The following is a 15,601-nucleotide window of genomic DNA, read 5'->3' on the forward strand; positions in this document are numbered from 1 at the left end:
GTAACTAACCCTAACTCACACAGGTAACTAACCCTAACTCACACAGGTAACTAACCCTAACTGGTAACTAACCCTAACTGGTAACTAACCCTAACTGGTAACTAACCCACACAGGTAACTAACCCACACAGGTAACTAACCCACACAGGTAACTAACCCTCACAGGTAACTAACCCTCACAGGTAACTAACCCTAACAGGTAACTAACCCTGGCTGGGAGAGCTGGATAAACTCACACAGGTAACTAACTCACACAGGTAACTAACCCTCACAGGTAACTAACCCTCACAGGTAACTAACCCTCACAGGTAACTAACCCTCACAGGTAACTAACCCTCACAGGTAACTAACCCTAACAGGTAACTAACCCTAACTCACACAGGTAACTAACCCTAACTCACACAGGTAACTAACCCTAACTCACACGGGTAACTAACCCTAACTCACACGGGTAACTAACCCTAACTCACACGGGTAACTAACCCTAACTCACACGGGTAACTAACCCTAACTCACACGGGTAACTAACCCTAACTCACACGGGTAACTAACCTAACTCACTCACACGGGTAACTAACCCTAACTCACACGGGTAACTAACCCTAACTCACACGGGTAACTAAACCTAACTCACACGGGTAACTAAACCTAACTCACACGGGTAACTAACCCTAACTCACACGGGTAACTAACCCTAACTCACACGGGTAACTAACCCTAACTGGTAACTAACCCCAACTCACACAGGTAACTAACCCCAACTCACACAGGTAACTAACCCCAACTCACACAGGTAACTAACCCTAACTCACACAGGTAACTAACCCTAACTCACACAGGTAACTAACCCTAACTCACACAGGTAACTAACCCTAACTCACACAGGTAACTAACCCTAACTGGTAACTAACCCCAACTCACACAGGTAACTAACCCCAACTCACACAGGTAACTAACCCCAACTCACACAGGTAACTAACTCACACAGGTAACTAACCCTAACTCACACAGGTAACTAACCCTAACTCACACAGGTAACTAACCCCAACTCACACAGGTAACTAACCACAACGCACCTAGGTAACTAACCCCAACTCACACAGGTAACTAACCCCAACTCACACAGGTACAGTGCCTTGCGAAGGTATTCGGCCCCCTTGAACTTTGCAACCTTTTGCCACATTTCAGGCTTCAAACATAAAGATATAAAACTGTTTTTTTTTCACGCCCACTTTTTCAGTTTTTGATTTGTTAAAAAAGTTTGAAATATCCAATAAATGTCGTTCCACTTCATGATTGTGTCCCACTTGTTGTTGATTCTTCACAAAAAAATACAGTTTTATATCTTTATGTTTGAAGCCTGAAACTCAAGTTCAAGGGGGCCGAAGCTAAGGCACTGTAACTAACCCCAACTCACACAGGTAACTAACCCCAACTCACACAGGTAACTAACCCCAACTCACACAGGTAACTAACCCCAACTCACACAGGTAACTAACCCTCACAGGTAACTAACCCTAACAGATAACTAACCCTAACTCACACAGGTAACTAACCCTTACAGGTAACTAACCCTAACTCACACAGGTAACTAACCCTTACAGGTAACTAACCCTAACTCACACAGGTAACAAATCCTCACAGGTAACTAACCCTTACAGGTAACTAACCCTAACTCACACAGGTAACTAACCCTTACAGGTAACTAACCCTAACTCACACAGGTAACAAATCCTCACAGGTAACTAACCCTAACTCACACAGGTAGCTAACCCTCACAGGTAGCTAACCCTCACAGGTAGCTAACCCTCACAGGCAGCTAACCCTCACAGGCAGCTAACCCTCACAGGCAGCTAACCCTCACAGGCAGCTAACCCTCACAGGCAGCTAACCCTCACAGGCAGCTAACCCTCACAGGCAGCTAACCCTCACAGGCAGCTAACCCTCACAGGCAGCTAACCCTCACAGGCAGCTAACCCTCACAGGCAGCTAACCCTCACAGGCAGCTAACTCTCACAGGCAGCTAACTCTCACAGGCAGCTAACTCTCACAGGCAGCTAACTCTCACAGGCAGCTAACTCTCACAGGCAGCTAACCCTAACTTAGGGAAGCAGGTAGCCTAGTGGTTAGAGCATTGGACTAGTAACATAAAGGTTGCAAGTTCAAACCTCCGAGCTGACAAGGTACAAATCTGTCGTTCTGCCCCTGAACAGGCAGTTAACCCACTTTTCCTTGGCCGTCATTGAAAATAAGAATTTGTTCTTAACTGACTTGCCTACTAAAATAATGGTAAAATTAAAAACCCCACAGATAACTAACCCTAACCCCCACAGATAACTAACCCTATCGGGTAACTAACTAATACATTATGTGGACATTTAGTGACGTTATATGGATTGTTTTGTTACCATGTATTTTCAGCATCATAACTACCTTAGTGGGTAGTATTTTCATATGCTTGTGGTGTATACTGTGTCTGTGTCCTCTCCTCTGTACAGAGTCTGGATGATGGGAGACCAGAGACAGTCCAGAAGGCCCCTCAGAAAGCCCCTCTCAGACAGGAGACCAACATGGCTAACTTCTGCAACCGCTTCTCCATGTACAACATCAACGGTATAAATAAAATGTACATAATATAGCTGCAATCAGCCATGGCGTGGTTCAAGCTATGGCCCCACAGCGCCACAATCAGGACAAATTGGACTCCTCGCCTTAGGGCAGGGCTGGGACTCCTCGCCCTAGGGCAGGGCTGGGACTCCTCGCCCTAGGGCAGGGCTGGGCCGGGACTCCTCGCCCTAGGGCAGGGCTGGGCTCGGACTCCTCGTCCTAGGATAGGGCAGGGCCGGGACTCCTCGCCCTAGGATAGGGCAGGGCCGGGACTCCCCGCCCTAGGGCAGGGCAGGGCCGGGACTCCCCGCCCTAGGGCAGGGCAGGGCCGGGACTCCCCGCCCTAGGGCAGGGCAGGGCCGGGACTCCCCGCCCTAGGGCAGGGCAGGGCCGGGACCCCGCCCTGGGACGGGGCAGGGCCGGGACCCCCGCCCTAGGGACGGGGCAGGGCCGGGACTCGCCCTGGGCCCGGGGCAGGGCAGGGCCCTGGGACGGGGCAGGGCCGGGACCCCTCGCCCTAGGGCAGGGCTGGGCCGGGACCCTCGCCCTGGGGCAGGGCTGGGCTCGGACCCCCGCCCTGGGACGGGGCAGGGCCGGGACTCCTCGCCCTAGGACGGGGCAGGGCCGGGACCCCCGCCCTAGGGCAGGGCAGGGCCGGGACCCCCGCCCTGGGGCAGGGCAGGGCCGGGACCCCCGCCCTAGGGCAGGGCAGGGCGGGGACCCCCGCCCTGGGGGCAGGGCAGGGCCGGGACCCCCGCCCTGGGGCAGGGCAGGGCCGGGACCCCCGCCCTGGGGCAGGGCAGGGCCGGGACCCCCGCCCTAGGGCAGGGCAGGGCACCCCCGCCCTGGGGGCCGGGACCCCCGCCCTGGGGCGGGGCAGGGCCGGGACCCCCGCCCCAGGGCAGGGCAGGGCCGGGACCCCCGCCCTGGGGGCGGGGCCCCAGGGCCCTGGGGCAGGGCCGGGACCCCCCCGCCCAGGGCAGGGCAGGGCCGGGACCCCCGCCCTGGGGCAGGGCAGGGCAGGGCCGGGACCCCCGCCCTGGGGCAGTGCAGGGCCGGGACTCCCCGCCCTAGGGCAGGGCCGGGACTCCCCGCCCTAGGGCAGGGCAGGGCCGGGACTCCCCGCCCTAGGGCAGGGCAGGGCCGGGACTCCCCGCCCTAGGCCAGGGCAGGGCCGGGACTCCCCGCCCTAGGCCAGGGCTCGGTCTCCTCCCCTTAGGGCAGGGCTGGGACTCCTCCCCTTAGGCCAGGGCTGGGACTCCTCCCCTTAGGCCAGGGCTGGGACTCCTCGCCTTAGGGCAGGGCTGGGACTCCTCGCCCTAGGGCAGGGCTGGGACTCCTCTCCTTAGGGCAGGGCAGGGATCGGACTCCTCGCCTTAGGGCAGGGCTCGGACTCCTCTCCCTGTGCGGTGGACACAGTGGCTGTCTGATGGAGTTTCAGGGAGAATATTGTGAACATACAGTAGACATTTTAGGAGTGATGTTGCTTTCTGATTTAAAAACCGAGCAACCATAGGTTGAATCGTTTGTTTTGGGAAGCTGATGTTTACCATAAAAATGCACCTTTATAATGCCCCATTCCATTCAGCATCACATTTGCAGATGTGTGTAAGAGCGCCTGGTATTCCCAATGTGATGAGTAGATTGGAAAGTCATAATTTAGGTTAATAATCAATAACTGTTTGAGAAAAAGACAGTTCACTGCATGGCTGAGCGTGTAGAGTGTGGAGAAGTTCCCTCTTTCTTTTTTCAACACATTTCATGCAATTCTACTACATTTTGTATGACTGGAGACATTAGCAGAATCTGTTTTAATACAACAAATGACAGGGTATCCTACACTGCTGACACTGACAAACAGACCAATAGAAACGATGTTGTCCATATATAATCGGCCTATGAGAACAGAGAGGCACTAATAGAGAATGATGTCTATTTTATCATTTTTTAAATTTAACCTTTTATTTGACATTTATTTGACTAGGCAAGTCTATACCCTAGACCCAGCCTGGTTTCCTTGATATTTCATAGTCTTCTATTGTTTCCAGAACTAGTCTTATATAATCTCCAATGTAAAAAAAACCTGTCTGATTGGGATTAGGAAAACCTGTCTGAATCGGCACTCAGAATTTGTTTTAAATTCTCCGCCAAGTTGGAGTCAACAGAAATCATAAATAACATTATAAATATTCCCTTACCTTTGATGATCTTCATCAGAATGCACTCCCAGGAATCCTAGTTCCACAATAAATGCTTGATTTGTTCGATAATGTCCATTATTTATGTCCAAGTAGCTACTTTTGTTAGGGCTTAGGTATACAAATCCAAACGCTCGTGCAGGTCCAGCATCAAAAAGTAATATTACAGGTCTTAGAAACATTTCAAACTAAGTATAGAATCAATCTTTAGGATGTTGTTATCATAAATCTTCAATAACGTTCCAAAAGGAGAATTCCTTTGTGTGTAGAGAAGCAATGGAACGAACGCAGGTCGCTATCATGTGACCAGCCCTTGGCTCTCTGCCAGACACCTGGCTCATTCAGCTCTCATTCAGCCCCACATCACAGTAGAAGCCTCATTCAAGTTTCTAAAGACGTTTGACATCTCGTGGAAGTGCAACTTCATCCATATCCCACTGTGAATTCAATAGGGGCTGGGTTGAAAATCGACCAACCTCAGATTTCTCACTTCCTGTTTGGATTTCTTCTCAGGTTTTTGCCTGCCATATGAGTTCTGTTATACTCACATACATGATTCAAACAGTTTTAGAAACTTCAGAGTGTCTTCTATCCAATAATAATAATACTATGCATATATTAGCATCTGGGACTGAGGAGCAGGCCATTTCCTCTGGGCACCTTTTCATCCAAGCGACTCAATACTGCCCCTGCAGCCATAAGAAGTTAACAGAATGTGACCGGCAGAACGGGTGTATGGAGGATGAGGTACTTTACTTCCTCTTTCAAAATATCATTTGGTGAATCATGCGTGACTCCATCATTTGGTGAATCATGCGTGACTCCATCATTTGGTGAATCATGCGTGACTCCATCATTTGGTGAATCATGCGTGACTCCATCATTTGGTGAATCATGCGTGACTCCATCATTTGGTGAATCATGCGTGACTCCATCATTTGGTGAATCATGCGTGACTCCATCATTTGGTGAATCATGCGTGACTCCATCATTTGTATCAAGTTTTAATAAAAAAATGTTGGTAGCATTTCTATATTGAAGATTGAAAAAATCATTTGGTGCATTTTTCCCCATATTCCATCCAGTTCGCTTTATTTTTTATAATCTCTACACTGGATCTTTCTGGAATAAGTTCCTCCATTTATTTTTCCTCTAACGTGTTCTGAGCCTCTATGGTACAGTTTTTATTGCTGTCTAACTGTACTGTCCTTCCATTTCCTTTGTTAAGACTCTTTTGATCTAAATTGCTTTTGTTTTATAGAGTACTGAATTGCATGGCCTCTAAAGGCATAATTAAAAGTGTCCCATACAATAAGGGGATCTGCTGTACCTATGTTATGTCTGAAAAATTCCATTATAAATACCTCTGTCCTGGTTAAAAACAAGTTATCATCCAATAGGCTTGGATTCAATTTCCAATATCCTCGCCCATGTGGAAATTCTGTAAGAGTAATGTATATGGTAATTATCTAATGGTCCGACCTCCTCCTGTCCCCTATCAACACTTTTTAAACGTTTGGAGCCAGAGAGAATGGCATAAGAAAGTAGTCAAGGTGACTAGCTTGATTAAGCCTTCACCATGTATATCTCACTAGGTCAGGATATTAAACCTCCTCCATGTATATCTCACTAGGTCAGGATATTAAACCTCCTCCATGTATATCTCACTAGGTCAGGATATTAAACCTCCTCCATGTATATCTCACTAGGTCAGGATATTAAACCTCCTCCATGTATATCTCACTAGGTCAGGATATTAAACCTCCTCCATGTATATCTCACTAGGTCAGGATATTAAACCTCCTCCATGTATATCTCACTAGGTCAGGATATTAAACCTCCTCCATGTATATCTCACTAGGTCAGGATATTAAACCTCCTCCATGTATATCTCACTAGGTCAGGATATTAAACCTCCATGTATATCTCACTAGGTCAGGATATTAAACCTCCTCCATGTATATCTCACTAGGTCAGGATATTAAACCTCCTCCATGTATATCTCACTAGGTCAGGATATTAAACCTCCTCCATGTATATCTCACTAGGTCAGGATATTAAACCTCCTCCATGTATATCTCACTAGGTCAGGATATTAAACCTCCATGTATATCTCACTAGGTCAGGATATTAAACCTCCATGTATATCTCACTAGGTCAGGGTATTAAACCTCCTCCATGTATATCTCACTAGGTCAGGGTATTAAACCTCCTCCATGTATATCTCACTAGGTCAGGATATTAAACCTCCTCCATGTATATCTCACTAGGTCAGGATATTAAACCTCCTCCATGTATATCTCACTAGGTCAGGATATTAAACCTCCTCCATGTATATCTCACTAGGTCAGGATATTAAACCTCCTCCATGTATATCTCACTAGGTCAGGATATTAAACCTCCTCCATGTATATCTCACTAGGTCAGGATATTAAACCTCCATGTATATCTCACTAGGTCAGGGTATTAAACCTCCTCCATGTATATCTCACTAGATCAGGATATTAAACCTCCTCCATGTATATCTCACTAGGTCAGGGTATTAAACCTCCATGTATATCTCACTAGGTCAGGATATTAAACCTCCTCCATGTATATCTCACTAGGTCAGGATATTAAACCTCCATGTATATCTCACTAGGTCAGGATATTAAACCTCCATGTATATCTCACTAGGTCAGGATATTACACCTCCATGTATATCTCACTAGGTCAGGATATTAAACCTCCATGTATATCTCACTAGGTCAGGATATTAAACCTCCTCCATGTGTATCTCACTAGGTCAGGATATTAAACCTCCTCCATGTATATCTCACTAGGTCAGGATATTAAACCTCCTCCATGTATATCTCACTAGGTCAGGATATTAAACCTCCTCCATGTATATCTCACTAGGTCAGGATATTAAACCTCCATGTATATCTCACTAGGTCAGGATATTAAACCTCCATGTATATCTCACCAGGGTATTTACGTCTCCATATATCCACTAATTCCAATATATCCATGACATTCATGATTTCCTTTAAGAGCATGAGGGTGATCGTTTGTAGTGTGATTTTCAACCTCTCCCTGACCCAGTCTGTAATTCCTAAGTTTCAAGCAGACCACCATCTCTATGCCCAAGAGCTCCAAGGTAACCTGTCTAAACGACTATGCTTAAAAAAAGGCTGGTCATGGCTCACAGAACTTGATACGTGGCATTTATGGACCAAGGTCTCACAACGCAATATTTCTCATGCTAGCAACTCAAACAACATGGTACTGACCAATGGACATTCAAGTGGGCGTGACTTGGCACATAAATGCATATACATGAGACACGGATGTTCATATTTTACATGACTGCGCTATATCTATCTCTATACATCTATCTCTCTGTATCTATAACTATCTCGCTATATATATATCTCTATCTATCTATCTATCTATCTATCTATCTATCTATCTATCTATCTATCTATCTATCTATCTATCTATCTATCTATCTATCTATCTATCTATCTATCTATCTATCTATCTATCTATATCTCTCTATATCTATATATCTATCAATATATCTGTCTATCTACCTATATCTATATATCTACCTATATCTATATATCTATTTATATCTGTATCTATATATCTCTATGTATCTGTATCTATCTCTATGTATCTATCTCTATGTATCTGTATCTATCTCTATGTATCTGTATCTATCTCTATGTATCTGTATCTATCTATATCTGTATCTCTCTATCTATATCTCTCTATCTATATATCTATCTATATATCTCTATATCTATATCTATCTCTCTATCTACCTATATCTATATATCTACCTATATCTATATCTATATATCTCTCTATATCTGTATCTCTATATCTGTATCTATCTATATCTATATATCTCTCTATATCTATCTATCTATACAGTGCCTTGCGAAAGTATTCGGCCCCCTTGAACTTTGCGACCTTTTGCCACATTTCAGGCTTCAAACATAAAGATATAAAACTGTATTTTTTTTGTGAAGAATCAACAACAAGTGGGACACAATCATGAAGTGGAACAACATTTAATGGATATTTCAAACTTTTTTAACAAATCAAAAACTGAAAAATTGGGCGTGCAAAATTATTCAGCCCCCTTAAGTTAATACTTCGTAGCGCCACCTTTTGCTGCGATTACAGCTGTAAGTCGCTTGGGGTATGTCTCTTTCAGTTTTGCACATCGAGAGACTGACATTTTTTCCCCATTCCTCCTTGCAAAACAGCTCGAGCTCAGTGAAACAGCAGTTTTCAGTTCTTTCCACAGATTCTCGATTGGATTCAGGTCTGGACTTTGACTTGGCCATTCTAACACCTGGATATGTTTATTTTTGAACCATTCCATTGTACATTTTGCTTTATGTTTTGAATCATTGTCTTGTTGGAAGACAAATCTCCGTCCCAGTCTCAGGTCTTTTGCAGACTCCATCAGATTTTCTTCCAGAATGGTCCTGTATTTGGCTCCATCCATGGTGGCGCTACAAAGTATTAACTTAAGGGGGCTGAATAATTTTGCACGCCCAATTTTTCAGTTTTTGATTTGTTAAAGTTTGAAATATCCAATAAATGTCGTTCCACTTCATGATTGTGTCCCACTTGTTTTTGATTCTTCACAAAAAAATACAGTTTTATATCTTTATGTTTGAAGCCTGAAATGTGGCAAAAGGTCGCAAAGTTCAAGGGGGCCGAATACTTTCGCAAGGCACTGTATCTATATATCTCTCTATCTATATCTGTATCTATCTCTATGTATCTCTCTATCTATATCTATATCTATCTATATATCTATCTGTATCTATCTATATATCTATCTATATCTGTATCTATATATCTATCTATATCTGTATCTATCTATATATCTCTATCTGTATCTCTCTATATATATCTCTCTATCTATATATCTCTCTATCTATATCTATCTATATTTGTATCTATCTGTATCTATATATCTCTCTATATCTATCTATATCTATCTGTATCTATCTATATGTATCTATCTATATCTATATGTATCTATCTATATCTCTACATCTATATATATCGCTATATCTATATCGGGCACATAGTTTTTATATACAGTTTTTGATCTGTTTGAGCTGGGCCCCCGAGTGGCGCAGCGGTCTAAGGCACTTCATCTCAGTGGTTCGAATCCAGGCTGTATCACATCCAGCCATGATTGGGAGTCCCATAGGGTGGCGCACAATTGGCCCAGCATCATCTGGGTTTGGCCAGGGTAGGCCGTCATTGTAAATAAGAATTTGTTCTTAACTGACTTGACTACTTCAATAATGGTAAATAAATGTAAAAAGATTGGCTCGGAGTCATGGAATTTGGCACACATGCTCAGGGATGTCAGTCTAGCTGACCTGTGGGGTATGTTTGTTTGCTAGCACGGTGGCACTGTTGGACAGGAAAAACAATTATCACAAGCTCATTGGCTTATAGCGGCCATATTGTTTTGCGCTAGAATCTTGGGAAAATATTAATTTTGAAGATGTGCATCCCAAGATTCTTTTGGAGAAAAAAGGCATTTAAAATAGTCAACATTATTGAAAATGGTCCAAAATACATCAAAAGCATGTTGTTCTGTTTGATTTTGAGTTCTGATATTTGTCAAGTGTGGTAAAGAGTACAGAAGTAGCTCATCCTAAGGAAATGTGTACAATTTGTCCTGGTGGTGGTGGTATGGTTCCAAAGCTTGAACCCCGACATGGCTGCTTGCAGCTATATTTTTTGTTTTTGTTGTTAATGCTGTTGTTTATGTTGTTGTTTATGTTGTTTATGTTCTTCTTCCAGAGGCTTTGAACAAGGGTGGAGAAGGTGTAGACCTGGATTCCCTGATGGCAGACCTGTGTTCCATAGAGCAGGAGCTGAGCACCATCGGCAAGCCCAATAGTGGCAAGAACAGGCTGGGTGTGCCAGGTGATGCCAAGCTGCGCCAGAAACCCCCCGCGGGCCGTGGCACCAAGGGGCATGGTGGCGCGGGGGGCAGTGGCACCTCCAGCAGTGGGGGCAGTGCCTCTAGTAGGTAAGGTTACTGAACTGTGGATATATTTATGTTGAAGACGTCTTTGATGTCACTGTTGTGTTGTGGTATTTATTTGTTTCATTTATTGATTATTTTTCAATTTAGCAAATGTATTGATTGATCTTCGATCAGACTTAGGTTTTTATTGTACAGTTTATGTATTTATTTTGCTGCTGTGTTTGACCTTCAATAAAGTAAAGTACCTCTCTATGTATCTACCAGTACCCGGGCCTCGCCAGCCTCCACGGTGGCAGCTCGCCGTCCCTTGGCCTCCAACCTGGATGATATCACGGCCCAGCTGGAGCAGGCGTCTCTCAGTATGGACGAGGCTGGCAGACAGAGCTCCCACTCCCTGGCTAGTGGCTCTACCTCCACCTCCTCCACCATGCGGAGGCCCGCCTCCCATCACCACACCCACCGCAGGACAGGCTCCGTGGGGACGGTCAGTGAACATGAGGTCCGCTCCATCTCCCAGTCCTCGTGGTCGTCGGTGAACTCTGCGTCGGCCAGCAGCATGGATTCCCTGGATAGTTATCTCCGGCCCTCGGAGCAGGACGGGGCAACACCCACACCACAGGGGTCCAATCAGGGCCCCCCGGGCAGTACAGAGGTAGGCTACCCTCTGTTCTTCACCTTTCCTAAATACATCTATATACCACACTAGCCGTGTTAGCATCTTAATATCAAATTTTATTTGTCACATTTTCCGATTATAAGAGCTGTAGACCTTACAGTGAAATGCTTACTTACAAGCCCTTAATTAACAACGATTTAAGAAGTTAAGAAGGAAAATGTGTTAAGTAAAAAATGGTGAGAGAGCGAGAGATTGTTAGTGAGAGAGAGAGAGAGAGAGAGTTAGGGTCGGTAGAGAGAGAGAGAGAGAGAGATTGTTAGTGAGGAGAGAGAGAGAGAGAGAGAGAGAGAGAGAGTGTAGGTAGAGAGAGAGAGAGAGAGAGAGAGAGTTAGTGAGGTAGAGAGAGAGAGAGAGAGATTAGTGTAGGGAGAGAGAGAGAGAGAGTTAGAGTAGGGAGAGAGAGAGAGAGAGTTAGTGTAGGGAGAGAGAGAGAGAGAGTTAGTGTAGTTAGTGTAGTTAGTGTAGAGAGAGTGTAGGGAGAGGAGAGAGATAGTGTTAGTGTAGGTAGAGAGAGAGAGAGAGTTAGTGTAGGGGAGAGAGAGAGAGAGAGAGATAGTTAGTAGGGAGAGAGAGAGAGAGAGAGAGAGTTAGTGTAGGGTAGGGAGTTAGTGTAGGAGAGAGAGAGTTAGTGTGTGTAGGGAGGTGAGGGTGTAGGGAGAGAGAGTTAGTGTAGGGAGAGAGAGAGTTAGTGTAGGGAGAGAGAGAGTTAGTGTAGTAGAGAGAGAGAGTTAGTGTAGGGAGAGAGAGAGAGAGAGTTAGTGTAGGAGAGAGAGAGTTAGTGTAGGAGAGAGAGAGAGAGAGAGTTAGTGTAGGGAGAGAGAGAGTTAGTGTAGGGAGAGAGAGAGTTAGTGTAGGGAGAGAGAGAGTTAGTGTAGGGAGAGAGATAGTGTAGGGAGAGAGAGAGAGAGAGAGAGAGATAGTGTAGGGAGAGAGAGTTAGTGTAGGGAGAGAGAGAGAGAGAGAGAGAGAGAGTTAGTGTAGGGAGAGAGAGAGTTAGTGTAGGGAGAGAGAGAGTTAGTGTAGGGAGAGAGAGAGAGATAGTGTAGGGTGTAGGGAGAGATAGTGTAGGGAGAGGAGAGAGAGAGTTAGTGTAGGGAGAGAGAGAGTTAGTGTAGGGAGAGAGAGAGAGTTAGTGTAGGGAGAGGAGAGAGAGAGTTAGTGTAGGGAGAGAGAGAGAGAGAGTTAGTGTAGGGAGAGAGAGAGAGAGAGTTAGTGTAGGGAGAGAGAGAGAGAGAGAGAGAGAGAGTTAGTGTAGGGAGAGAGAGATTGTTAGTGTAGGGAGAGAGAGAGAGAGAGAGAGTTAGTGTAGGTAGAGAGAGAGAGAGAGAGAGAGAGAGTTAGTTAGTGTAGGGAGAGAGAGTTAGTGTAGGGAGAGAGTTAGTGTGGGAGAGAGAGAGATAGTGTAGGGAGAGAGAGAAGAGTTAGTGTAGGGAGAGAGAGAGAGAGAGTTAGTGTGAGAGAGAGTTAGTGTAGGGGGAGGAGAGAAGAGAGTTAGTGTAGGGAGAGAGAGAGAAGGTTAGTCAGAGACATTATTGGGAGTTAAAGAGAAAGTTAGTGTAGGGAGAAGCATAGTGTAGGGAGTAGGGAGAGAGAGATTGTTAGTGTAGGGAGAGAGAGAGAGAGAGAGAGTTAGTGTAGGGAGAGAGAGAGAGAGAGAGTTAGTGTAGGGAGAGAGAGAGAGAGAGTTAGTGTAGGGAGAGAGAGAGAGAGAGAGAGAGATTGTTAGTGTAGGTAGAGAGAGAGAGAGATTGTTAGTGTAGGTAGAGAGAGAGAGAGAGTGTTAGTGTAGGTAGAGAGAGAGAGAGAGAGAGAGAGTGTTAGTGTAGGTAGAGAGAGAGAGAGAGAGATTGTTAGTGTAGGCAGAATTCTGCAAAAATATCCTCCGTGTACAACGTAGAACACCAAATAGTGCATGCAGAGCAGAATTAGGCCGATACCCACTAATTATCAAAATCCAGAAAAGAGCTGTTAAATTCTATAACCACCTAAAAGGAAGCGATTCCCAAACCTTCCACAACAAAGCCATCACCTACAGAGAGATGAACCTGGAGAAGAGTCCCCTAAGCAAGCTGGTCCTGGGGCTCTGTTCACAAACACAAACACACCCTACAGAGCCCCATGACAGCAGCACAATTAGACCCAACCAAATCATGAGAAAACAAAAAGATAATTACTTGACACATTGGAAAGAATTAACAAAAAAACAGAGCAAACTAGAATGCTATTTGGCCCTACACAGAGAGTACACAGCGGCAGAATACCTGACCACTGTGACTGACCCAAAATTAAGGAAAGCTTTGACTATGTACAGACTCAGCGAGCATAGCCTTGCTATTGAGAATGGCCGCCGTAGGCAGACATGGCTCTCAAGAGAAGACAGGCTATGTGCTCACTGCCCACAAAATGAGGTGGAAACTGAGCTGCACTTCCTAACCTCCTGCCCAATGTATGACCATATTAGAGAGACATATTTCCCTCAGATTACACAGATCCACAAAGAATTAGAAAACAAATCCAATTTTGAAAACTCCCATATCTACTGGGTGAAATTCCACAGTGTGCCATCAGAGCAGCAAGATTTGTGACCTGTTGCCACGAGAAAAGGGCAACCAGTGAGGAACAAGCACCATTGTAAATACAACCCATATCTATGCTTATTTATTTTATCTTGTGTCCTTTCAAATTCGTACCTTGTAAAAACACTGTATATATATATATATATAATATGACATTTTCAATGTCTTTATTGTTTTGAAACTTCTGTATGTGTGATGTCTACTGTTAATTTTTATTGTTTACCTTACTTGCTTTGGCAATGTTAACACATGTTTCCCATGCCAATAAAGCCCCCTTGAATTGAATTGAATTGAATTGAGAGAGAGAGAGAGAGAGTGTTAGTGTAGGTAGAGAGAGAGAGAGATTGTTAGTGTAGGTAGAGAGAGAGAGAGATTGTTAGTGTAGGTAGAGAGAGAGAGAGAGAGAGATTGTAAGTGTAGGGAGAGAGATTGTAAGTGTAGGGAGAGAGAGAGAGAGAGATTGTTAGTGTAGGGGGGAGAGAGAGAGAGATTGTTAGTGTAGGGGAGAGAGATTGTTAGTGTAGGTAGAGAGAGAGAGAGAGAGATTGTTAGTGTAGGTAGAGAGAGAGAGAGAGAGAGAGAGAGAGAGAGTGTTAGTGTAGGAGAGAGAGAGAGAGAGAGAGTGTTAGTGTAGGGAGAGAGAGAGAGAGAGAGAGAGAGTGTTAGTGTAGGGAGAGAGGAGAGAGAGAGAGATTGTTAGTGTAGGTAGAGAGAGAGAGAGAGATTGTAAGTGTAGGTAGAGAGAGAGAGAGAGAGAGATTGTTAGTGTAGGTAGAGAGAGAGAGAGAGATTGTAAGTGTAGGTAGAGAGAGAGAGAGAGAGTGTAAGTGTAGGTAGAGAGAGAGAGAGAGAGAGATTGTAAGTGTAGGTAGAGAGAGAGAGAGAGAGATTGTTAGTGTAGGTAGAGAGAGAGAGAGAGAGAGATTGTTAGTGTAGGGAGAGAGAGAGATAGAGATTGTAAGTGTAGGGAGAGAGAGAGATTGTTAGTGTAGGTAGAGAGAGAGAGAGAGATTGTTAGTGTAGGTAGAGAGAGAGAGAGAGAGAGAGAGTGTTAGTGTAGGTAGAGAGAGAGAGAGAGATTAGTGTAGGTAGAGAGAGAGAGATTGTTAGTGTAGGTAGAGAGAGAGAGAGAGAGTGTTAGTGTAGGTAGAGAGATTGTTAGTGTAGGTAGAGAGAGAGAGAGAGAGAGAGAGTGTTAGTGTAGGTAGAGAGAGAGAGAGAAAGAGAGAGTGTTAGTGTAGGTAGAGAGAGAGATTGTTAGTGTAGGTAGAGAGAGAGAGAGATTGTTAGTGTAGGTAGAGAGAGAGAGAGAGAGAGATTGTAAGTGTAGGGAGAGAGAGAGAGAGAGATTGTTAGTGTAGGGAGAGAGAGAGAGAGAGATTGTTAGTGTAGGGAGAGAGAGAGAGAGAGAGAGAGAGAGTGTTAGTGTAGGGAGAGAGAGAGAGAGAGTGTTAGTGTAGGGAGAGAGAGAGAGAGAGAGAGATTGTTAGTGTAGGTAGAGAGAGAGAGAGAGAGATTGTAAGTG

General features: G+C 44.9%; 1 pseudogene; it reads left to right on the plus strand.

The window, feature by feature from the left end:
- The window catches only part of LOC135518892 (ras-associated and pleckstrin homology domains-containing protein 1-like), a 132,889-nt pseudogene that overhangs the window by 45,967 nt on the left and 71,321 nt on the right, over positions 1-15,601 (plus strand).

Source organism: Oncorhynchus masou, chromosome 29 (assembly GCF_036934945.1).
Source record: "Oncorhynchus masou masou isolate Uvic2021 chromosome 29, UVic_Omas_1.1, whole genome shotgun sequence".
In the NCBI taxonomy this organism is placed as follows: Eukaryota; Metazoa; Chordata; class Actinopteri; order Salmoniformes; family Salmonidae; genus Oncorhynchus; species Oncorhynchus masou.